The 27,136-nt window shown below is 33.5% G+C and overlaps 1 pseudogene; it reads left to right on the forward strand.

The window, feature by feature from the left end:
• LOC149539367 (uncharacterized) overlaps positions 1 to 27,136 on the forward strand; it is a 90,772-nt pseudogene continuing 63,636 nt past the window's right edge.

Raw genomic sequence — 27,136 nt, forward strand, 5'->3', positions numbered from 1 at the left:
ATGGTATCTGGGTCTAAAACCACAAAGGGAAAGGATAGTCACAAGCTTCAACTTGTTAATAATGAAGTAAAGCAACCAGAGTTTAAACCCACTCTTGAGGTCGCTCACAAAAATGACCCAGGCAGTGCCCTATCAGTCATTCCAGACAAATTTGTAATAGTCCAAGACATGAGGAAATACTATAATTGTAAGATTGGAGCCATAGGAGACTTAGATATCTTCAATTCCTTTGACAAATTGTGTGACAAGGGTATACTAAAAGATGAGTTCTCAATAGTTGAGAAGGAGGGTTTAACCAATGCCTTATTTTTTCCCATTATTTTTAAGATTGAATGGTTTTTTATAGTGCTAAGTTGAATCCATGATGGTGCATTTTGGTTAGAGATTGGGCTAGTGAAGATTACAAAGAAAATTGCTCATAGGGTTACTAGTTTCTCAACCCTAGATCGGCCAAAAAAATTGGGAAGTGACAAAAGGGAGGCTATAGATAAGAACACTGGTGTAAAATGGAATAATAGGGGAATGACTATTGATACAATCACTAAACACTTATTGGATTTTGCTGTCAAAATAATATCCCATATATTTTATCAATCAAGCAAATTGTACAACATGTCATGTATAGTAGTAGATGTTGCATACAAACTGGTGAAGAAGGATCACACATATGACTTAGCAAAGCTCATGCTACAGCAAATCAATGAGAATTTGGGAACCATAAGGAAATCAAAAGGAGCTCAGTGCTAATTTGGATCAGTATTGGTATATATCTTCTTCTATGACATGAAATAATTTCCTTCAGTAGGTAAGGTGAATTGGGATCCAAATAAGACAATAGTTGCACAAATTAATGAATTCATTGACTAGATGGGAGACAATTTTGATGCACAAATGACAAGCTACTTTGAGAACTTCAAGAAGTCCATGAAACAAAGGATGAGGATACTAGTATCACTGGTGGAATAGCACATAAATGGCATCTATTTTTTAGTTGACATTGACTACAACTACATCCAAGTAGTGGTACCTAGAGTTATATGGCTTAGGCCACTTGGATATGAGCTTGATGTAGACCAAGCGTCAGTTGCAATTACTACTCTACTTGCAGAGGAAATAGAAAAGGCTACCAAACCCTTTAGGACTTATGACATTGTCAAATCTAGGGTAGTAATAGATCTAAAGACAACCTCTGCAGTAAAGAGGAAAGATAAATTGATAAAGAAAATCAAGAAGAAATTTGGAGCTAATATTGGAGTAGCAAGCATTGTAGAAGAAGAAGAACCAGATGAAGAAGAAGATGAAACTGAACAAGAAGGAGAAGATCCAAGGCAAAGGCCATTGGAATTAACATAAGGCCTAGGTGAGGATAGAGAAGAAGGTGTTGAAGAAGCACCCACCAAAATTAAAGCCACCAAAAGGAAAGCTAAGACTTAGCCTGCACCACAACCTAAGGAAAAGAAGGCAACAAAACCTATTGAGGTTAAAGCAAAGAAGCCTACCACAAGAGCTACAACTCAAAAGGCTAAGGATGAAGCCAAAGACAAGAAGAAAGCCACAAAGAAGATTGGTAAAGAGCCAAGAAAAAGGAGGAAATATGTTGCCCAACCAGACATAGATGAAGAGAAAATAGAGTTTGATAATAATAGGCAGTTCAAAGTGGTAAGTCGTCCTAAGTCTACCATTGATAAGTTGTGTGTCTAAAATTGTGGAAAATAATATAGAAGAAAATAGATGACGTTTTTGATGAAGAATATAAGGCAAAAGCCAATGCCAAGAGACAAGAAGTTAAAGAAATTAGAAAGAAAGAGGAGAAGAAGGGTGAAGAGAAGAAAGATGAAGATGAAAAGAAATGTGAGGAAGGAAGAGTAGAAGAGGAGAATAAGGGAGATAGAGAGGAGGAATTGGCCAAAGGAGAGGAAAAGGAAATAGATGAACAACAAGAGAAAAGTGTGCAAGACACACAACTACCACCTCCAAGCCCTCCTCATGCCACCATCACACCTGCAAAGACCATTAAAATAAAGGATGTTGTTGACACTTCATGTCAAATCATCAATCCTTTGACTGCAGAGGATCTCTCAAAGATCCTTGATCAATCTACACAACAAGCTTGCCTATGCACAAATCCAATATTGGTTAGTGTTGATGAGTTGCAAAAAGTAGTAGAAGATCCAAAAGAAGTCAAGGTGAAAACAAAAGAACCACCTTTGACCATCAAAATCACTAAAATTGTACTACTTCCGCCACCATCTCCACCAAAATAAGTAATTGATGCACTTTAGATGCTGAGTGCAACAACAAGAGAAGATATAGGAAAACAAGAACAATCAACAAGTACACCCCTAGTTAGTGTGTTGAAAAAACAAAAACTAAAGGAGGAGAAGGAAGAAACAAGAGATGAGTAGCAAACAACAATATAGACATTGGTTGAATTACCAAAAACTAGTACTCCCACTTAGACTCTTTAGAAGTTGAGAACTGATATGATAACCATGCAAGTTCAAACACCAAGCTTGAGCTCCAAAAAGGTAGCCAAGATGCTTCACTATGGAGATCCTGAACTTGATGAAGAGATCATCATTCCCTCCTATGAATCCAACATCCTTACCATAGAAAAGATCAATAAAATACAAGGTGCATTGGATAGAATAAAAAGACAAGAGGTATTGAGGAGATAATAAAAGTATAGGCAAGCATTGAATGAGATGAAGGACATCTTCATGGATTCCTTCAACATGCAGTCACTAGATGAAACAAGACCAATAATAGAGAAACTATCAGACATAGTTGACTAGGTGACTAATGAAGACCAAGACACTAATACAAAATTGATGGAATGGTCATAAAGGAAGTTTCAAGGTAAAGTAAATGAGAAAATATCTAATGATATAGCATTGTCACAAGTTGAATTCGCTAAGAAACTAGAGAAAGTGAAAATTGTACTTGGAAACATGTTCTCCTTGTACAACAAACTGTGTGATTTTTCCAACTTCACATAAGAGACTAGCCAAATAATAATGAGCTTGGAAAGAAATCTTAAGATTTCTAGCATGTAGCTTCCAAAAAATCTAGCTCAAAGTGAGAAGTATTTTGCCCAAATGCTTCACACTCAAAGGGAGTTAGCTATACTGATAGCAGAGGAGACAAACATAAAAGAAAAATTGATGCAAATTCAATCCTCCATAACTCCACACTTAGAGGTCCTCCACAAGGAGCAAGCATACGTAGAGATAGTCCTCAAGAAGGATTCAAAGCTTTCTACACTTGATGGACTAGTACACCTTGCTACAAAGATTGCCATCTTGCATAAGTCATTGGACATTGCATTGGAAAATTGGGATGCAACTTTGAAGATACTTCTGGAGGTAAATAGTACTTTTTTTGCTAAGTATGGTATTACTCCTTAGGACCCTTTGAAATCAGTGTCAAAAAGGGGGAGATGTGTATAGGGATATATATATAGTAGGGGGAGATATATATAGGGAGATATATGATGATATATGGAGAATACCAAATTTTGATAATTTTGATTACATTCTTTCATTCATTTTGAAAATAAAGTGGAAAGATTGTAGATAGCCGAAAAAGGGGGAGACAAGTAATAAGACAAAGTGAAGGGGAGATGCAAAATTTTCTTGGAAAATAGATCTACAACATGGATCTCATACAGATCAGATACAACATACAGGCACACGGAACATGAACATGACAAAGAATACAGAGAATCAGGCACATCGGCACATTATTTTTGTTGCAAGAATAGACAAGGCATAATCAACTTAGCAGGAGTTATAAGGTATATTGCTATTTACAAAATTTTGAAATTTTGCATATATGCCAAGAAGAATAAATAATGTACTCAATCAAGTCAATTCATGAATGCATAGTTAAGTGTTTTTGACACTCATGCCAAAGGGGGAGATTGTTGGTCATAGAATTGTTTTGACATTTGAGTGTCAACACACTTAACCATTTCCAACTTCTATGCCAAGTACACTATGTATGCTGAGAGAATTATAGTATGTGCTGAGTCAGAATCTCCATAGGTGCCGAGTAACTTTAGGTGATGAGAAAGCAATGGATGTCAAGCAAGTAATAGATGTTGAGCTACATAGAATATAGTATGTGCCAAGTGATTTAGAAATATTCAGGTGCTAAGAAATCCACAAAAGTAACATGTGCCAAGCATTACAGGAATGTTCATATGCTAAGAAACACAGAGAGTAATGGATGCTGAGTGATCCAAGAAAGTTCATGTGTTGAGTAATAGAGAGTGTAATAGGTGCAGAGCAATATAGAAATTTACATGTGCCGAGCACCACTAATGCAATATGTTTCGAGTAACACAAGATCAACATAATAGTTTGTGCCTTCACAAAATAAGATGTAAAACCATTTTTGCATGACTCAAAAAGGGATAAGAAGATAAGATCAAGCCTTTGCATTTACCTATGAAATCAACAAGCAGGCAATTAGAAATTTGGAGACAACATGCAACCAATAGGTGAAAACCAAGGATTTGAGTAGGAATTTTAAGTTCATGATTGCATTGCAAACCTTAAGTCCACAATGTCTTTATAAGGAGATTTGGACATCCTATTGTTGTTGTTGACAAGGTTGTTGAGGTTGTTAGATCTATCAAGATATTGTTACATAATAGAACAATCAAAAGAGGTGTCAAGGACTTAGTGAAATGAGCAACATCTACACATCTAGTTGATCAGAATAGAATAGGGGACACATAGAGAGATCAGATCAAGCAAGAATTGGGATAGGAAGAACAATTCTAGTACCTAAATCAAATAGTTAGAGATTGCATTCTATCAGGTCTATTGTTCTAATACTCTCTCACAATTGTATTAGATGATGAAATCCTATTCTGATAGGTTAGCTTAATAGCTAGGTAGGAGAACCTTTGCAGAAGGTGATGAAAATCCTATGGAATTAGGTGGGTTTAACAACCTATTGTAAATCCTTTAACAGGGTGACACTTCTTGTAAAGTGTTTGTAAATCCTCTAACTAGGTCACTATTGACACAATATAAAGCCTTTAATAGGGCAGACCATTAGAAGTGGTTGAACATATTGATGCAATAATTTTTGTGGGTGTCATCCCCAGCTCAGTTTTACCTTCTTATTCTTGGAGGGTTTTTGGGTCATCAAATATTTTGTGTCATGTGTTGATGCATGCTTTCATTTCATGTTTGCTTATATGTTTACATGCATGTATTTTACTGTTATGTGTGATGGGGGTTTGAAAGGATAAAAATTAGTTACTTTTGATTCACCCCCCCTCTCAGAAGTACTCTTTCCATTTGAACATTCCAACAAAGGGATCCTAATTTAGTCAACCATTAAGTGGATTCACTTGAATATCTTTGGTCATTGGTTTCATAAGGTGATATTTATCTCACCTCTGTAAATATGTTAGGTTGGGTGTGTGTTTTTAGTTTAGTTTTTCTTCTTTCCTGTCCTTCTTTCTATGTGTTTGATTTCTCTTTTCGTTGGCTACCCTACGTCCCCACCAACCAAATGCATAACATCTCCTTGTGTTATTTAAGACTCTACAACCCAATGGACTAAGGCATTGATCTTTGTTGTTTGGTGTTTTTTTATAATAAAGGAATAAAATAGTTGGTTTGTGTGTGCATTTTCCATACCTATGTGAAACCTGAGATATCTAAGTCCCTACTTAGGCACTTACATACCTAAGTCCCCAAGTCAGAGCTAGCCCTAAGAGAAATTTTAGTTCCTAGTTTTAAGCTTAAATATGTTGTCAAGTAAAGTCAAATAAATGGCACAAAATACATTTAAATATGCACATCACATGTTGACAGGTCAATTTCCCTTGGAGATGGATCCCTAATTGTCAAATGAATATCAAATCAAAGGTTTCCTCAACATCACAACTTATATTCCATGTGATGAAAGATGAGTCATGAAGTTATGAAAAGTGACCTAAGCAAATAAGTATATAGTCATCGCAACATCACATAGTTAAATGGGAAGTTGAAATCCTAAGTTACAAAGTTGCACACAAGGTGATAGTCAATTTCACATAGTTAACATAACATCATTGGTGGAAAAATAGTTGAGACTTTTCAAGTTGCAAGGGTGTGAAAAGGATGGTACGTTTCAAGAAGGCATAAGGTGGACCTACAAGCATCGATATGAAGGATAAATCTCATCCATTGATCAAGCACAAGATCAACTACGCCTCTTTCATTTAGGGAAATCTTTCCTATAAGTACAAGCTCATTTTAGTTAATGTCCCAAAAAGATGCCATGTGTTTTCACATGTCAAAAGTGAAGGTGGGCACAATATTTTATGAAATAATGACAGGTGGATAGTGGGCCCATAACCAATGGTCTCTTGAGAAAAATTAAAGGAAAGACATTGCACTAAAGGGTTTAAGCCAAAAAACAAATTAAAAAGCACCACATGTTAGGAGAAGGTAAAGGTGTTTTCTTTGTCAACATGCAAAGAGTTAATCACAACCGTCCATTAGGCAATAGGGAAAGATATATTGACAATAGTCATTTAAACTTGCATGTCTGTTAGAATATACAGATGCAGTTGATGGCATGAAAGGAAGATTGAACGTTTCTAAGGGAAATCCAAGCATCACAAAATTCATGGATGGTGTCAAGTGTCGATGAGGAAGGTCAACTGCCAAGATGATGCCAAAAATATCATGCAATGCTTCATTATCAACCTTATCTTTACTGTTTCTTCTTCTCTCTCTGATGTATGATTATGTAATGGGTGACTATTTTTATATCCTATTTTGAACAGTTCAAGTTTCCTAAAGTTTAATAATGAGTTATAATCACTAGGTATCTAAAGAACTAAAAATGTAACTTTCATAGCGAATACAAGGAGCAACAAGTTTCATGCATTTATCTCCCTGTAGTAGAGACTATTGAGTGAGAATCAAGATGTGTATGGAATAGAGGATTTTTATGATGTCTACAACTAGGTAAGGTAATGTTTTAATTCCACTTAAGACTAGCATGCCTATGTTTCTTTCATTGTCTCCTTCAACTGAGTAAGTATGCATGTAGATTAGTTTCCCCCTAGAATTGTAGGATAAATACATTGTGGAGTTGTTAATGTCTATTTAATCAAAGAGTTAGTAAGTGTTGATAGTTAAAGTAATAAAAGTGTTGTATTCTACATGTGTTTATGCTCTTTTCCTTGGTTCCATTACATCCCTTGAATGTGTAATGTGAAGTTAGAGTTGAAGTGGGCTGGGAGTTTGCTCCATGGAAACGTTGAATGGGGGCCATGGATGTTGATCTTCCATTACATCCCCTTTGTATTTTGGTGTATAGATGAATTTAGGAGTAGGAGTAGTGTTATTAGTTATCCTTAAACCTCATCTAGGTTACTTATGTCTATGAGAAATCTAGTTAACCTCTTCTACTCTTAGGTTAAGAGGATACCCAATAATCACCCTTTGATTGAGTAAAAACACAATTCATTGCATATCTTGCATTTAAGGGATCTATACCTTATAATCTAGAGGGTAGTGATATAATTCCTCACATTTTGGGTGTCTAGAGTCAAGGTAAAGCCAAGTTAGCAAGAGGGACAAACTGTTAACTAGCAAGTTACACCATAATCTTATGATCCATCAATACCAAGTTGCTGGGATTATTGAGCAAGGTTTGGGAGTTCTTCATATCAGGAAGAACTTTAGGGGAGCTTACCACTCTATGGTTGAGTGGTAAAAGTGTTTGAGCCACACTCCTATATTAGGACTTGTAGATGGATGATAGAGAGTCTGAAGGCTTAGGAGACAAGAGCATGCATATGAACACCAGTCACTTTGATGGAATATTTAAAATTTTTGATCTATATTGACTAATGGGTCATGTTTGTGATGTATAATAAAATTTATATGTGATATGTACTTCTCAATATCCTTGTGGAGATTATAATTGTGTATATCAAATTTTATTAATGTTTTATTTAGTTATTTGTTTGAATATGTATTATTTAATTCATTTTGAGATAAAAAAAATATGTTTGACTAGTCTTGGAAATTAAAAAGACTAGGACTTGTATACTTGACCTTACGCTTTTTTTTCTGTTACTTTTGATGACTTGGCACTTATTAGGAAAATTAGTCTTTACACAATGCAACTCAATAGCCACAATACCTATACACGTAATGGACTTGAACAATGCAAAATAGAGATCCCACTTGACAAGGGAGTAGAGATCGTCAATCAGAAACAATGTATTTATTTTTCATTCCATCTTCTTTATAGTGTGAAAGTTTTTTTACGGAGTGTGTTAGTTAATTAATTTTTTTCTACAATTTTAACATATCATTGTATTTACAATCATATTTGCAAAAAGGAGTATAATCTGCTGACCTAGCAGTTTTATCGCTCATTTGAAAAGATAGGATTTTCAAGTAATGATGAACATTTTAAAAAGGTGATAGTAGGAGTCCTAATTATGACACCCTATAAGATAGGGTTTCTTTAGATAATGAATTTAAATTCACTCACCTCTTCATCAATTGTCTTAATTATGGCCAATCATGCTAAGTATAGATTTATAACCATAGGAGAGATTTGAAATTATTTTTTTGCAATTCCAAGGGATGGGTCTTTCCAAATATAAATGGTCATTTTGAGGGAAGGGTTATGGAAAGGAGATGAAGTGGCATGAATTAAATAAATTTAATTTTGGTTTCTCTCATGGAAATGCCAAATATAATCAATACATCATAGCCCATTTTAATAATAAGTCGGGTTGTCAAGAAACAAAAGGCTTTTCTCTAGTATCTTTGTGTATATTTCTTAAGCTTGTTGGTAGTATGGCATAAGCGATGATGAAATTTGTGAACAATTTGATGTTGATCTTGGGGACGTAGAGTTGATGGAGAGTGTTAATTCTTCGATTGAGCCTCTCAAAATTGAAGAGGGCATTAGGGATGATGAGGCTACATGGACTTATTTGAGGAAGGACGGATAATTCCATTTATGGAATGCATCAAAGACCATGACAAGAAGGTCTCTTGGTAGTTTGTTGACTTCTATAAGAATTGTTAGGTTAACATTAATGTGGTTTTGTTTGAAATTACAAAGGAGGTGATAGAGAACATCATAGGTCTTGCTTTAGAGGGAAAGAACTAGAGGAAGCAAACAAAGGTCGTAGATGAGACAAGGTTGCAAATTTTTTTCATCCTAACGAAGATCTAGTTCATTTCCATGGTGGTTTTTCTTGTGAGTAGCTTCTTGGACCCTAGGATATGGTTTTCTATGTCATAATGACTCAGTAAATTACCATGGAAGACATGTATAAAGTGATTTATTATTACTAGTTCCCCATTCTTAACCATTTTATGAACAAGGAATTATCTCTTTTCCTTACCAATTATTGCATTCAATTGAAGATTGTGTTTAGAACATTCAAAAGAAGAGGGTAAAAGCTTTACTATTTACCATCAAGCCTTAATTTTTCTCTCATCCTATGTCATGAATGTTAGAGGTGGAGTAGATAAGCCTCCCTAAAAGGCATGCCACATACAAACAAGTTGGATGATCATGAAGGCGACGGTAAAAGATGATTTGATTTTCAAAAAGTCCTTTCTCGCCAAAAGACAATTCCAATTTTTTTATTGAATCCCTCCCATCACTTCTTACTTTACATTTTCATTCTCTTTGAGCATATACATTTTCCTAAGGACATAAATAAGTTCAAGTTTGTTTTTTTCCAGTTTTGGAGTCTTTTTAAACAATTGAGTTATTTTTAGCATTCCACAACCTCTTTCAAGATTTTAATGTCGTTCAACCACTACGGCACCTATACATGAGATGGAATTTAACATTACAAAACAAAGATCACACTTGATGAGGGAGTAGAGATCGTCAATCAGAAGAAACAAATTTATTTTTCATTCCACCTTCTTACAGTGGATGTGTCAAAGTTTTGTTATGGGATGTATCAGCTGATGTATTTTTTCCTAAAATTTTAACCTAGATTCATATTTTGAGCTAAATGAAACCAAAATGAGGTTATTGCTCAATCCATGGTATTCAAGTGTTCTAAAAGTTTGAATAGATAATTTAGTTTTCATATGTTGTGTATGGGTTAATCAGAAATTGCATGACAAACAACTTAGGGAGTTTTAACTTGTTAGTTCCTATCTTATATGTAGGAGACTATAGTCTTCATGTGCTTTTTCTTCATTAATTTTTTCTTGAAATTTCTGCCAATATTTTTTAACCTATATTATTTCATTATATTATTTGATTTTTCACTTTCTTATATCCATTTTATTATTGAATGGAACAATTTATTTGTAGCCTTTTCCTAATTAGTTTTTTAAAAATGAAAATTTGCATGTTGTCTTCCACATGTCATTTATAAAAACTAACAATGTGGGATACCTCTATGCTTCCACATTTATCATGCATGCACAACACGTGGGAGTTAATGGCAGCCCCTTCAATATGCATGCAAATGTAAACTACATACGAGAAATGGAATGTTTTGTGCAGAAAATGGATGTTGCATGATCAAAATCTATTGATTCACATTTGGAACAGGAGATATCACTCTATTTATTTCCAAAGGGTTTCATTTACAATGGTTTTTGGATATATATAGGGATAAATAAAGAGAGAGTGTTCCATTTGCAAAGCCAAATGTCTTCACTATTAAGATAGCAAAGTAATAGATATATCAATTTTTTTTGTTCAAATGCAAACTCAAATACTTTATACATTTATACTAGTGAGAATGCTTCTGGGTGAAATTATCACAATTTGAGCCCTACAATGATGTGGTCATGATAGTGCACTGCATATTAATGGAGAAAGAGGATTAGTAGAAGGAAGATGATAGATAGGGTATTAAATGGGTTGCAAGGGGAGTGACACAACTATATTCAATAGCAAAATTTGCATATAGATGTCTATAAAAACATTTGGCATTGCTTTTCTGTATGTAGAAGCAGGGTCCTATGCTCTTGGAGAAGTCCTCCACCACTCTGGTATTCCTTTTCTTAAAACATTGTTTTTCTTTTGTTCCCCTATGTCACACCCAATTTTTTGGCTTGCCCATTTTATGGAAGTACAGACATTTTTTCTGATTTGGTTTGACTAGGGGAAAGTATTAGAAGAATATTAGGGGCTCATCCATAATGTCATTCATCTTAGGGTAGAGTTCCATATTTTCTGGATATAGAATGACTCTTTTTAATTTATGAAGTTAAATGCTATTGGAGATCATTTTAGTAATATTTTTACACAATTGTAGTGAAAAGATAAAATGGAAGAACCCTAGATAGAATAAAGCTATTTATTTTACCTTTAGAAGGATCACCTATTATTTACCCTCCAAATATTCAACCAGGATGATAATACTCACATAATCTAAGGAATACTCACTTCCTATTGACAATTATATGTGCAAACCATTTGGAACCAACTTCAACAAAACCAAGGATGGTTTGTTACTCTTTAGGCTCTGTAGAAACAAGGTGGGTATACCTATGGGATGATTCAGAATAAATGTTGCAGTATGAGAATTTAATTAGTTTCATTCTGCTTCTCATCTACTACCTCTACCATATACATAGTTCTAACCACTTCTTGACACTTTTAGATGATATACATCCCTATAAAAAAAATTGGTCACAATTCTCCTTAAGTTTACAAATATTTTTGGAAATAGCGGCTACCTAAGAATTAGAAATTAGATATAAATGAGTGTTGACCAACATTTACAACTTTGAACAAAATGAAGTAAATTTGATTTGATTTTAGATTTGATGCTTATTCATGATACACCTATCTACAGATTGGATTAATTAGATCAGTGCCTATTCCATTGGGATTTAGAGTCTACTCCAATTTATAGATATGATTTGTTGCTTTACAACAAATACTATCAACGATTCTTACTGGAATTCATTCTTATAGACATCATTTCTACTACGATAGCAATCCCATAAAATTCACTAAAGCTTTTACTTAACTCATTGAATTAATAGCAATAATGAATTGAGGTACAAACTAGATGAATTGCATTCAATTGGAAAAGCTTTGCTCACACAATATCAAAATAACCAGGTAATAACAAAGGAGATAAACTTCAGTAAAATAGATATGGGGATAGCTAAATTTTGTATTAATTTTCCTTGAAAATTGTATAAAATTGAAGTAAGCTCAAAATAACTTCTAAAAAGACACAAGGATCATATGACATCAATATATTCTCAGAGAAATTTACAGAGAAGATACATCATGAAGTTTGCTATCATAATTGGACCAAAACATACTTAGTGTAATACTAAAATTGCATTAGAAATTGGATCCTTCTCTAGCCCTGGAATCTCACTTATATAGTGTGAGATTCAACAAGCCTCGGACGTAGAGAACTGACAAGTGTCCTTTAACAAAAGATATTTACATTTTAAAACCAAGAAGAAACAAAACTTTATGTAACAAAAAGGTAATACATCACAATATTCTCTTTGGTGAGTCCTCTTTCTATTACACCTTCAAATGCTACAATTCCTATGATTGGCCTTTATTCATTCTGATTCCTTAGCATATGTAGCAACCAAGTTTGCTAGTGAGGTGTCAAGTTTTGATTCCTGCAGTTTGACCTCTACTCTAGCATCTTCATTCATATCATCATGTACTAACAAGGTGACAGATACATCTAGTTTCTTTTTAGCCACATCACCCAACTGATCCACTGTATCTCTCACTTGAGATGATTGTCCTTCTTTATCTTCTTCTTTCCCAGGTAGTGGTGGGAGTGAATTGATGATTTGAAGTTCATCTTCATGTGTTTCATCATCATCAATTTCAACTTCTTCCAACTACTCTTCAAAAGAAATATCTACCATCCACTTGTCAAAAAGTGTGTCATCTGGCCAATCAAATTGCAAAATATCCTATTTCCTTTTGATTAAACATTCACCTTCTTTCTCAATATCAATAAAATCCTTTTTCAAAGAATCAAAGAATAACTAAATTTTCACCAATTCCTCTATTGTGGTGGCCCACCATGCATGACCTATTTCATTTATGATTTTATTCATCCTTAGACAAAATAAATCATCTAGTTCTTTAGTTCATTCATCTTTACTTTTCAATTTATTCTTTCTATCTAGGGCATGAGGGAATAAATAAAATTTCCGGCTCTTATATTTATTCAAGTAGCCCACTATTATTCTTTGTAGGTGAACCCTTTTATTATCAAATTCTAGAAGATCATTAATAATATCATAGGATTTTTCAATATAATCATGTGAAGACACTATGACAGAATAGCACAAAAATTTCATTTCTTTCCTCCTCTTTTTCTTTCCCCACTTATTCACAATAGGCTTCAAAGCCTCATCACTTGCTTTCAATTCATCCCATATGTTTATCACTCTTTCCAGTTGATCATAAAATAGTGGCCATTCAATTTTATCTGCCAAATACATGAGAGCCTTCATTAATTTTTCTTCATACTGTACATTTAGCTCTACATGTAATGCCCACAACTTGCTCTTTTCCTCTTCAAAATCTTCAGTTGTGTAGTACTTTGGCCTTTGGGGTGTATCTGGTATTTCTACAAGGGGAGTGGATTTAAAAGGTTCCTCTAGAGGGCAAGGATATGCAATCCTTGGTTTGGAAGATCTTCCCAACACTTTATTTTCTAGGTTAATCCTCTTTCAAACCTCTTTATTGTAAGCCTCCAAAATTGTCTCATATTTACTTTGCGATTCAAACATGGCCTTTTCTTCCTTTTCAATAGTGGCCAAAACAAATTGAGATGTCCCTATGCCCATTTGAGTTGCGTGTACATGGGTGGTATCTACTACCATTCTTACAACTATATTTCACATCAAACTAGAATCATCTAGTTGCGATGTGGTAGCTCATGACCCTTTTCTTAATGACCAAATGACTAAAGTAGCCTAGTCTTCACTGAATGCAATACTTGTAAACTCTTTCCTATTTTGGTCTTGCAAATCTAGCTTATTTGAAATAGAATCAAATACTAAAGCATCAACTATGTCCCAATTGGGTAGCAACAAAATGTTTGATTCTTTTACCATTTTCCTTCCCTCTTTAGGGCTTACATTCTTAAATTATTTCATCATTTCCTCCTATACTTGATTTTGCAAGGAAATTTCATCCATTTTTGGATCCCGTGTTCTTAACTTATTACATTTGTCTTCAAATTTTCTGATATTGACCCTCCATGCAAATTGGTGGAAAGCTCTAGATTTGACAAAACTATCGTTTGATAAAAATTGATAACTAGCCTACTCTATTACAGGGTCCAATTCCCTACCTCTATAATCTACTACTGTTAAATCAAGACTTGGAATAGGAGGCTCCTAAGGGTTTCCCTCATCTAGTTCTGCTTGTGTAATAAAAAAATCCTCCCTATGACCCCATTTGCTCAATCTGTTCTATAGTGAGTTGCTCTTCTATAATCTGCATTTAGGGGATTGAGTTGGTGAATATTCCTCTACATAAGGATTCTATTCCCTTATTATTTTCTACCTCTTAGGAGAAGGCTCATCAAGTCTCTCTTCTAAAATAACACTAGTGGATGCCATTATTCATTTTCCTTTGTCCAGAGAAGCCTTTTTATTTTGAATTATAGTATAACCTAGCCTTTTTTGGAAAATTAGATGTATAGCTCCTACATTAGGAGTGAATGCCAACCTTCTCATGACATCCCTAGCCTTATCTAGATATGAATCAATAAATAATTGTTTCTTTTCATTGATAGCTTCCATTATTTCAGGAAAAGTATTCATGAGTTTATTTATTTCATCTAGCTCTATAGTAGCATTATCTAGAGGATTATAGTCCTTATCAAAACAATGTATAAATTCCAAGACCTTGGAGTAGACTCTCCATTTCTCTTTCTTGGTTTCCTATTCCTACAATGAGAACTCATTCCTTATGATGTCCTTAGGGAAATATGAGTCATGTTTTATTTTTCCTAGTTTGATTCTATGCCTAAAAACCAAGTTGTAAAATCCCTCAGTATCACAAAAATGGGTATGAGAAACAACCATTTTGTATTGATCCAAAATTTTATATAAGAAAAGCCAACACCCTTTAGTGATAAAAAATTGGTGGGCTATAGTACAGGTAGGGAAAATTAGCCCTTTTGCCTCTTCAACAAATAAGTTTCCTCCAGTCCTCCTAGCTGCCACAAAACTTCAGCCATTCCTACTTTTAGAGGTACCTAGTAAGGAAATACACGTGGGGTACCTTTCAAACCATAAATTTTGATGACAATAGAAATAAAGTATGGAATAAAATCCCCCCAATTGTGTGAAACCTTCAAACCAATAGAATTATCCATAGGCCTAATGAGACTCATTAGTGCCTTAGGGACTCTGGGATTGTCACTTAATATGAGGCATCTCAATTTGGATGAAAAATAACTATCAAACTTGACAAAACTAGCATTCTCTACATCCGAAGTCATATCTACACTCCATAACTAGAATGGGAGTGCTTCTCCATCCTACTCTCTATTTAATTCCATCTCCTTACCAAAATATGTCACTCCTTTAAACAAGAACATGTGCATCAACAAAGAATAGTGGCCAAAAGTTTTTCCTACTTTCCCCTTTGCAATTCCAACCAGGCCAGTATGAATCTCTTTAGCTAAATAAGAGGAAAAAATTAGAAATAACATCTACACCAAAAGAAGAAATCTGAACCATCATATACATAAAACTGATAGGCATGACATTCTACTCATCTTCACCAAAAAGTTGACATAGAGTCCTGTATGCCTCTACAGCCCCAGAAGTGAAAATTATTTCTTAAAGGGTTCCCTAGAGGCTGTAGTGATTAATGGTAAATTTCCAACTATGCTAATATGTGCCCTCAGTGCACCTCCCCTAATCACATCCTTCTTTTCCATGTATTCTTTTCTAATTCTTGCAAATTAATTGGCAAATGATAATCTGTCAAAGGTTCTAGACAAAATACTTCTCTAATCTCTTCAAGATTAATTGTAACCAGAGGCACACCATCAGTTCTTCTTACTACTCTAATAGCTTAGTCATAATTTTTTGCAATGGCTTCAAGAAGGTCATAATCCATAAAAAAACTGGGAACCACTAACTTTTGTAAATCAAAGTTCCTGATATTGGCATGTGGGGAGAACATATTCCTTTTTGAAAACCATTTCTTGAATAAAACAAGACTAGTTTCGGAAGTTTTGGCATCCTTGACCCAATTCCCCTTATCATATAGGCTATCTGCAATTTTTAGCCTAGGGTTTAAGGAAGTTAATTTCTTAACTTGCATAGCCTTAGTGGTGGATTTAGGGAGTAATTCTAGCAAGTCATCATGAATATTTCTAGATAAATAGTCCTCTTGCCCTAAGAAAACCTCCTTTGGAGGAATTTTAACTATAATTCACAGGAATTAAAATGCTACAAAGATAATTGTAAATAGGAACTTACTTGATCTCCTACTTGTTAGCTCTATAATTCTACAATATGTCGTGAACAATGGGGGAAACTGCTTCACTTTTGACTCAAGTTCGACACAATATTCTTAGTGATTTCTCTTGCTCAGAAAGCTTGAAGTTTTGTTTATATAAGATGAAAATGGTGAGATCCTATGCAATATACTCTATTTTTTCTCACACGGGAAGCCTTCAAACCTCATAAATGAACTGTAAGGGAAACAGAGTGGCACTACCTTCCATTTTCAAATATGCATCATTGATCTCGGAAAATCCTATGATCCAAGAGTGAAAATAGGGATGACTTAACTTCTTCTTGACATGATTGCAGTCAAACCAATGAAAAGTCTCCATATGTATCTTTCTTTCACTATTGGCATTTGAAATTGGACCCACTTTTCCTCGAGGACACGTGTCACTGTGTCGCTATCTCGCTATGCATAAAGAGTGAGCATATTGCCTATGCAAGATAGCAACAACCATTGATCTCATCTTGATCGAGCGATGAACATTTAATTCATTATTTAATACAACTAGTGGGTCTACTATCTATTTTCTCTTATCGCTATGTCACTCCCTTAAACTTTGATCACTTCTCCATAGCAACTATGTGATAGCCATAGATCTTGCTTGATCTAAAGGTGAGGAAACTACATTTCAATCACATAAACTATGGTGGGTCCTCCAGTCACCAATTCATGTTGGGTAAATAAGGCACAACTTCTTATAACAACTATGTGATGATTGTTGATTTTCCCTTGATCCAACGATCATTATCATTCATTTGTCATCTGACTTGGGCATGGGTCCACTATCCATGATGACGTGGGAACTATCCTAACATGCTGGCATATATATTACTATTTTAATCTTTATTGTGACAACTATCTTCTGGGCCTTGCCATGTTTCTCATTTTTAGGTGAGTTTCTATATCACTACTGGCGAGGCATAAAGCTTTCTTGGTCATGACATAGTGACCTCCAGTGGATTCAGAGTTTTTGGCACATATGTTCTTAGTAGGATGCTACCATGTCTAGGGAAGATGAGTCACTTCTGACACAACATTCATTGGTACCTACCTATTGGAATTTACCATCACATTATTACTTTTTGATGAGTCGCTACATCACTACCGGCAAAATCCCTTAACTTTCCAGTTGTGACATTTAGATAATTTGCATAAAATTTGGTGCTGCAAAAATATCTCAAGCATGATAACAGAAATCAATACCACTAACACAAAAATAAAAGAACACTTTCCATAATATATTTCTTGGGATCTTTGCAATCACTGCCCATCTCAAAAGAGTGCCATCTTTTATCTTTTTTGACCAATTGCTATGTCGCTACTGGTAAGGTACAATGATTTTTCAATTGCAACATAGTGACCTCTAGTAAAAATTGTATATCTGGTGGCAGGGAAAAGGTTACCTATCAATCTGATTACATTAATTAGTACCTTTGTCAGAAAAATCAATATGCATGGTTATGATACTATGTGGGAATTTTTTCTCTTGCCATCAATTTCAAAAGGTTGCCATTTTCCTCATTCTCTGGCAAGGTGCCATATTGCTAGCAAGGTGTAAAGACTTTCCAGTCATAACATAGTGACTCACCCAAAAATATAATTTCTTGTTACGCTAACCATCACTTGCTCCCCATGTGTCCTTTCTGACACTAACAACTCTAAGACAGATCACATGACTAAACCTTTTGCAAAACAATGTACCTTTATGGTGCAGATTTTCACTTTATGACATCGCACTTCAAATTACCAACAGTCTCTATGTCATTATGAATAAAAACCTTGCACATTTTTATAATGACAACATGACAACTGTTGATCTTATTTTGATCAAATGGTGGGAACTTTCTTGAAAAAGGTACTTAGCACGACAAAATTTAAGCGAGCAAAGAATATTCCTATTTTAAAAGGTTTTGTGCTTGAAAAAATTCAAAAGTAACAAGACCTAGGTTTAAATAAGGATTTTCAAAGGGTATGAAAATTGTAAAACCAAAAAATAGAAACCCTAACCTCATCAATAGACTCAACTCTAAGTTTTTATACCTAAATTGGGAAAATTTATCATGTAAAAAATCATACCAACACCACTGAAAGATCTGGCAAAGTAACAACTTGAAAATAGTGAGAAATTATAGGTGCTTGGCACTTCAGGGAAGCCGAAGTGAACCATAAATATTTTTGTGAAGTTGAGCAACAAGCCCACAATCAAAAATTCATGTTTACCAGTTCTTGCACTTGAGATCGCCTGTCATCACCACCAAATGACAACTATTATGTGTGCAAGCAACTTAGGGTATGAGTATGGTGATAGGGATTTCTAGCCGCTTTATCTAAAATATATTATTCTCTTCAAAAAGATTTGTGAAATTATTTATTTATAATTTGGTGATTTACTAGAACATTTTATTTTTCTACAGCAAATTTGAGCAATTCTTTTACACCTGATTTAGAAGTTTGAGTAGTTTTTTGTGAAATATATCATCTTTATCAACATCCAAACATCGCAAACATAATGAATTACATAGAAAGCCTCTGGTACTATCATGAATGCAAGGATTTCTAGTTATAGCATCTTCTTAAATAGATTATCCTCAATAGATTTGTTCAATTCATTACACGCAATTTGGAGATTTGATTTTTGGGAACATTTTCTAAAATATATCACCGTTTACTAGCATTCGACCATTCTGTACACAAAAATATCATTGTTGCCCCACCAATTTCTTACAACTTATAGAAATTTTATTTCTCTGCACAACTACATCTATTTGAAATTTTCTTTTGCATCTTTTCAAAATGTGCATCTGAGCTTGTTGATTCTGACTTGATTTTGACCTTGCATCTCAACAACAACACATAAGGTTTCTACTTAATGCATCTATTTAGCAAGGCAACTCTGATTAGCTTGAAGTTTAGTATAGTTATTTAGTTTTCTAAAAATATTTTTTCTAGATTTAAGAAAATAAAAAATGTAATTAGGCCTATTGATCAATTATATATTGAATGTGGTTGCTATCACCTTCTTGAGAGTTTTGAATTTTTAATTTTTTTAATATTTTAATATCAAAATTAATATTATAATTAGAGTATGTATTAATGGAGTTGTCATCATATTTTTAGATAATCTATATAATATTTGAATATTAACTATATGAATTTAAACTCTTAACTTTTTAAATTTATTTTTTATGTTTTTGGATCTATTTTGATTATTAAAAAATTTAATTTCTTAGACGTATCAATTGTTCAAATAATTTGAAAAAATTAAAGAGCCAATTCAATGTTGGAGCTTGTATCCTAGTGCACTATTTTAAAGTCATAATGATATATTCTTAGATGGGCAATGAAAGATTTAGCCCCTTTTAAAGTTTTATTGCTAAATTTTTGACACCAAAATTGAAGTGAAGGAGAAACTAGAGCATTTTCGAGAAAATTTAATATTTTTGAGAAACTTCAGTAGACCATAGGTGATTTGGGAAACTAATTTTGTTTCAATATAATAATAGATTAGCATGTGCATGATGTGTGGAATTTGGCTTTACATTGTCAATCTCAGAGGTATTAGAGTAATATGATTTTTGATTCAAAGAATACAAATAAAGTTATCACTTTCTACTTAATTTTTTTAATCACTCTTCAACTATGATTTCTATAAATTCCATCTAAAAAATATTAAAATAGTCATCTTCTATTGTAAATTTTGTAAATGAATATTTTCAAAAATTTGTATACATTTAACTTTTCTTGTATGCAACATTAATTAAATCAAATTTAGATTGATAAACTATTTTTTTTGTCAGGGTCGTTGTATGTATTTGATCATTTATTTTCTTTCTAAATTTACTTTATACTCTTTGAAAGGTAGTGACTGAAGCTCAAACAAAGCTCTTGTTTACAAGAATGATCAACTTTTCATATTCAATAGTCATTTTGTTTGAAATGAGTTTTAGATTTAATCATATCAGAAGCAAGCCTAAGGGTTATATTTATAAAAATGAATATGTAAGTTAATATGTTTTTGATAAGAAAAATAGGTTTTGAAGGGAGCCTGAAACCATTTACAAATCAAGAAATTTTCAAAGAAGCCCAAACCAAACAAAACAATAGTCCTAAGGTGAAACGGGTCACCCAACAAGACACAGTGACCAGGGTGGCATCATAGATAACATAGTACTCATTAGCCACACAAACAGGTTTTGAAGGGGCTCCTAAAACCCCAAATAGGTTTTGAAGGGTACCTAAAACCCTATACAACTCAACAACTAAAGGTGAAACAAGTCACCAAACAAAAGGTGACAAAGGTGGCAACATAAATAAAATAGAACACTATAGCCACATAAATAGGTTTTGACAAGGCTCCTAAAACCCCAAGAGGAGATAGACTACAAAGAACTAAAGGCTATAGAGACCAATAGGCCAAAAGCCATGAGAGTCAAAGAAGGAGAGCCACATTAGAATTTTGCTTTCGAACCCTTCTTATTGGACCCTAATGCCATATCAAAAGTGGGATTGGATGGCTTGACCTTTTTTCCTTTTACTGTGGTCCATCCATCCTTCACCAAACCAGTAGCCTTCTACCCCTAAAATTCAGCACCATCATAGCCAGTTCCAAAAACCCCCAAAGCCAGGGGAAAGGCCACAAAAGAGGAAGTGATAGTAGAAGCCTAAAATAGAATAACATCACCTAGAAACCATAGGAGAAACTACCTTGGAAACTCCAGAACTAGAATCTAGAGATGGACTGGCTACCGCCATAGAAGGAGCCAACTATAGATCCACCAACAAGGTGCCAGGAATGGATAGAAAAATAGAGGCAAAAATAGAGTCCATACCAGAAATTGGGGTAGCAAAATCTAGAGATGGACCAGCTGCCCCCACTAAAGGAGCCAAAGGAGGGGACAAACTAATAGTGACAGTAGCAAAATCTGCACTAGAAATAGGGATAGTAATAGCATAATCCACACTAAAAACTAGAATAGCCACACCAAAAAATAAAATAGTAGAATCTAGAGACGGACCAAAAGCCACCACAAAAGGGGCCAAAGGAGGATCCTTCATCAAGATTCTAGGAGAAGACAATTTATGAGAGATAGTAGAAGAATCCAGCACTAAAGTATCTTACAGAGAGACACCATTCTCTATAGAAGGGACCTTCTTGTACATGTAGTGGTCATCTAAGACCCCCTTCCACCAAGAAGGGGACATTTTTGGTCTAGATTTATTAGAAGAGCACTTGGCAACCAGGTGACCATTCATGTGGCAATTCCTACACAAAATGAGGATACCCTCATAGTCAAGAAGAATATTCCAAGAACCAAGAGGAGAATCCACCAAAATCATTTTTGGGAGTCCCTTAGAAATGTCAATCTCAACCAGCATATGAGCATATGTCATCTGATACACATTGGAAGTTTTCAAATCAAGCATCACAAAGTCTCCAAAGGCTTTCCCCATCTCCTCCAAGAAAGAATGCATCCAAAGGTGAAGGGGAATATTCAGCAGCCTTACCCACAGAGGGAACTTATTAAAATATTTTGTGAACAAGTTGAAATCCTTGTGCCAAATGTTAGCCATCAAGGGAAACTTCTCATCCCAAGTAAATTTTTTGATAAAAATGGCATTTCTTTCTTCATTAGTATCAAATTTCACAACAAAAAAATTCATTGCCAAAGGGTAAATCTAGGTACTCTCTGAGATGAAGGGCTCCCAAACACAGGGAATCCATGCATGCAAATATAAAAGAGAAGGCTAAAAACCCTTAACGAAAAAGGTAGTACCAGTGTCTAAGAAATCTTCCATCTTGATAGAGATCTTATCAACTACAAAAGAATTTAAATCAAGCCTTTTTGGGTTACATACCACAACTGACACAGTGTCATGGAGCCCCGAATAGATGATATCATGAACCCTAGATGCATAGTTTGACGACCAATACTGGCGTCATAGGTAGCCACATCAACATAGGAAATGGTTGAACCACTCATAGCATCTAGCAAACATGTATTCCCTCCAAGATCAACAGAAGCCCTATCCCAAGAAGCAGAAGCTGAAGTGACTCACACAAAGCTAGATGCAGGAGTAGAAGTCAAAGCAACCATAAAAAAAGATGGATAGAAAAAGTCAAATCCAAATATGAGAGATGGAATTGGACTTAAGAGCCAAAGCCAAAGCTAGGCATAGAAGTCGAGTCCGAAGCCAAAGCCAGGTGCAAGAAGCCAAGTGGGAAAAATTGATGAATTTATGTAAGTAAATATGTTAAAGGAGTATATTTTATATTATTTCTATAATTTTGAATAGTTCATTTTTCAAGATTCTTTATATTTTTAATTAAATCAAGATAGAAATAAATTAAAGCTTGTTGATTTTCTTGTTTCTAAATATTGAAATAATAAATTAGGAGACTTTTATCATAACTATATGGTTAGTCTTAAATTAAAGGAAGATAATGTAGAAAATTTTAAGTATTTTTTAAACAAAGGAGTTAAATAGGAAAAATATATATACTAAATTTGTAGCATCATAACATTGTTTAATGCAACAATCTGTAAATCTAAAATTTACAATTTTCTTAATAACTAGATAGAATAAGGAGGCCTTTATTTCTTGATATCTTAGTTAACATTTGCACTAAAGTGAGGTGCAATAGTTAGGCCGATAGTCGATATTTGTTTAATAATATATTAGAGGGCCGATGTATATATTTAAATATGTGAGATTGTCCTAAAAGTCATTCAAGATTGTCCTTGTAAAACTCCTAAGGTGATGATTGTGGCAATGATTAAAATTCTATATAAAATCTAACATTTCTATAAATTCCATGTCTAATATAACTCATATGAACTCTAATCATAATGTTAACCTTTATTCTAATAGTAATTGAACTCTAACCCTAACACTGTCTCTAATATAAGTCATATTCAAGAAACTTCATATTAAATTCTAATTGAGCTCTGTTCCTCATTCTTACCCAAATTTAATTGTGATCCTCAATCCCAAAGTTTATCTCAATAGTAATTCTATTCATGGATTTTATTTTCTCACCCAAATATGTTCAAATCATTTGATATTGTGATGTCCAAGTTAATATTTTTTCCTTCTTAAGATCTAAATATAATATTTCAATATTGATTGACTATAATTTTATCTTAATAATAATTCAAATCCTTATCTAATTTAACAATATATGTTTTGTGTAATATTTCTAAGGGTACAAAGAAAATTTGAGAAGAAATTTGACATATGCATGAGAGGTTGAGAGGAGGAAAATCCAAGTAAAAAAAATCATAGTTCTTAAAAGTAAACTTTAATGTTGTAATATTCAATCCTTACATTTTCAACATATATCCTATAATATATTATTTTAGGATTTACATTTATGGATGAATTTAAAATATTTTTAAAATATAAATTTATTCTAAAATTAAAAAATTGGACATTTTAAGTTACCAATTCAACCAACTTTAAGTCTTGAAGTGATAACTAATTCTTTTTTGAAATATTTTAACTTTTCTATATTTAAAATTTGATCTTCTCCATCTTACTCCATATTCGTAATTGTTAAATAATATCATTTTTGTGTATTGATAAAAGGCTAAAGCCATATATTATATAATAATTTAAAAAGCATTTTGCATTGTCTCCATTCAAACAAGCACTGGTAGGAAAGAATGAAGAAGAAAACCTCTAGTCTAGGCCGAGACACAAGTCCTAAATTTACAAAATTAAAAGGGGCATACCTCCATATTCAAAACTTAGATGATGTCCAATTTCTTACAATTTGAGCTTTAGCATAATGATTAATTATATGTGGTAATTAAATTTTTCCTTAATATAGGTGGGGCCTTAGGAGAGCATTCCTCCCTTTACAAATGTGTCCTTGAAAATTTGTCTAAATTTTGAATGATTCTTTTGAAATGTGCTTTTACTTGGTTTCTTTTCTTCATCCAACCTAATTTCCTTTTTAAAACAATGGAAACCCTTCAATTGTACAAATTAGTGTTAGAAAATTGAAATTCTATTGCAAATCATACTTATCATATATCCTTTTAGTAGCATCCTTAAAATTGATAGTCAAGATTGAGATTATTGATACTAATCCTTTACTATGGAAGATAGATAAATTTTGAAACTCCTTTATATTTGATAGGTTTTAACTGATTTAGAATAGTTATTTAACTTTTTTTCCCCTTTAACACTTCAGTCCTTAGTATATTTTCAATTACTTGATTTCTTGTATGTTTTTGTTCCCTTAGTTGAACTGATTAGCCTAATTTTACGATTCCAAATCTTAAATGGTCTAAAAAGGGAAAAATATTCTTGTGATATTCTCTTAATTCCCTAGATCTAGTGTGAAATAGTCACTATTTCAAATTATAGACTTACTGGGTGACTATGAGAAAAGACCAAAAATAGATAGGGCTAGCCTTTTACTAGATTTTATGGAAGATCTAAAATAAAAAAATTTCAAAGATCATTAATGTGACCTAATTACCTTGTAGAGCTTTTATTTATTTCTATAATGTGTGAATTATGAATTGGAGACAATTTGTTTACCTTTAGCTAGTTTTGATTTTTTTGGAAGTGGCCTTGAATCTTATCTTAGTACAATTTTCTCTTTACTAATTTAAAGCTAAGAGTTAGTCATAATTGAATGTATTTGGTAATTTTCAATATTTTCATACATACCCGTTGCAAATTGTCTTAAATTTCTCATTTTTGTATTCGTTAGAAACTATACTCAGAGCATAAATTAAGAGACACCATTCATTTAAACACATAAGAAAGGCTATCAATTATTCATGCAATAGGCAAATTTATAGACTAAAAAATGGAGCCAACCTTAAAAGCAGTATAGTATAAAGGTCACAATGAATTGCAACCATTTGTTAAGGTAATAAATCATATTGAACTTCTAAGATACACACACACGTGCACGCGTGTGCACACGCACACGCACACAATATCCAAATTTATATTTTATGTAACTACTTCCTACTAATCCTAGATAGTTATAGAGACTACACCAATGTCAAGCACTACTAGATTAAACTATAAGTATTAAACATCATAAATTCCAAAGAAGATGAGAAACCATGATGCATATATTATATTAAATATTTAGTCAAATTTACAAAGGGCCAAAAGTGAGTAGAACGATCCTTCAACTAACCTAGGAAACTTAGAAAGAAGCCTACAATCTAGGATAGCCAAATACAAAAAAAGCTATCCAAAAAATGAGATTGTAAGAAACAAAATCTAACAAAGGATAGAAAAAGAAGCAAGTCCTACCTAGGAGGGACAAGTACAAAAAGGAGACAGAAATGAAACAAAAAACCATATGAGGGGCTTAGAAATAGAGTAGGAGAGACAAGACCAGACCTGACTTAGTGATCACGATTAACAATTTTCCAAAAAACTATGATTAGATTGTCAAGCTCATTGATATCAACTTTTTTTTCTCTAGGTGCTAGGATGAATGATGCCTTCTTTCTTAGCTAGACTTGTTGAAATTAGTCATAGAGAAGTCCAAATTATTTAGGTCCAAGAAATCGACCCCAAGTTCAATGTAGGAATTAAAAATTCATAGGTAGTTGTGAAGCCATTCTATGCTTTGATCCTCTACAATACCTCTCCATTTGAGAAAAAATTTAGTGCTTTCTTTCATCTTTGGCTAAAATTTTTGGAAAAGGTTCTAGTGATAAATGTGAAAAAATAGGGTGCATGAGAACAATAGCATGATTGAAGCTTCCATGGGGATGGGTCATATAATCTTCAAGACTAGCAAATAATTTCCTATCAATTCTTGTAAAAAATTACTCCAAACATTCTAGCTATGTAGGATCAAATAGGTTGTAGGAGAGTCATATAATCTCCCACTAGGGAATCTAGGCATAGGCCAAACATGAGATAAAGGTTCTTATAATTGAGTTGTAAGTGTACCAAGAAAAGTCATAGTTGAAAGATCTCTCCCCAAGAACCCTAATCAATGATACCATGGACATATTATTGATAGGGTTAAAAATATTGTTCCAATCTTCAGGCTTCATAGAGCCCCTAAAAGCCATAGTTAGAACTTAAAAAGAGTGAAACAATGTAATGGCTAACTGCATCCTAAAGCATTCTAAACCTTATGACACTTATCACTATTAGAAAATGAAATGTCAATTGGCAAAAAGGAACAACTTGTTCATTTTATAATATCACCTTTGAATCCTTTAGAAAATTGTTGATATCATCAGCTGGAGAGTATGATTGCCTCATATCTAGTATGAATCTTTAAATCCCCAATCTCTATGTGTGTGAAAGATGAATTATTAATGATAGCTACGTGTCAGTTCTAATTCTTTTTAATAATAAAGTGGCAATCATGTTAAACATAGGTTGAAAAAATGGACTGTGTAATAAGAATGACAAGGTGTATCCTTTCCATAATAAGATATAGGTGTAAAGTGTGTGATATTTGAAGAGAATAAATAACAAGAATAGGTATGAGAACTAGTTGATGAAGAGATAGATTATGATAAGAAAAATAAGAGTTCTAAATAAATACTTTATCAATAAGAGAAAGTACAACTATTGGTGGCTACATGCAAATATAGTAGAATCTACACCATTCACTCCATTATTTGCTAAT

The sequence above is a fragment of the Cupressus sempervirens genome, chromosome 9 (assembly GCF_028749045.1).
Source record: "Cupressus sempervirens isolate cs-2001-9-10 chromosome 9, ASM2874904v1, whole genome shotgun sequence".
Taxonomy (NCBI): Eukaryota; Viridiplantae; Streptophyta; class Pinopsida; order Cupressales; family Cupressaceae; genus Cupressus; species Cupressus sempervirens.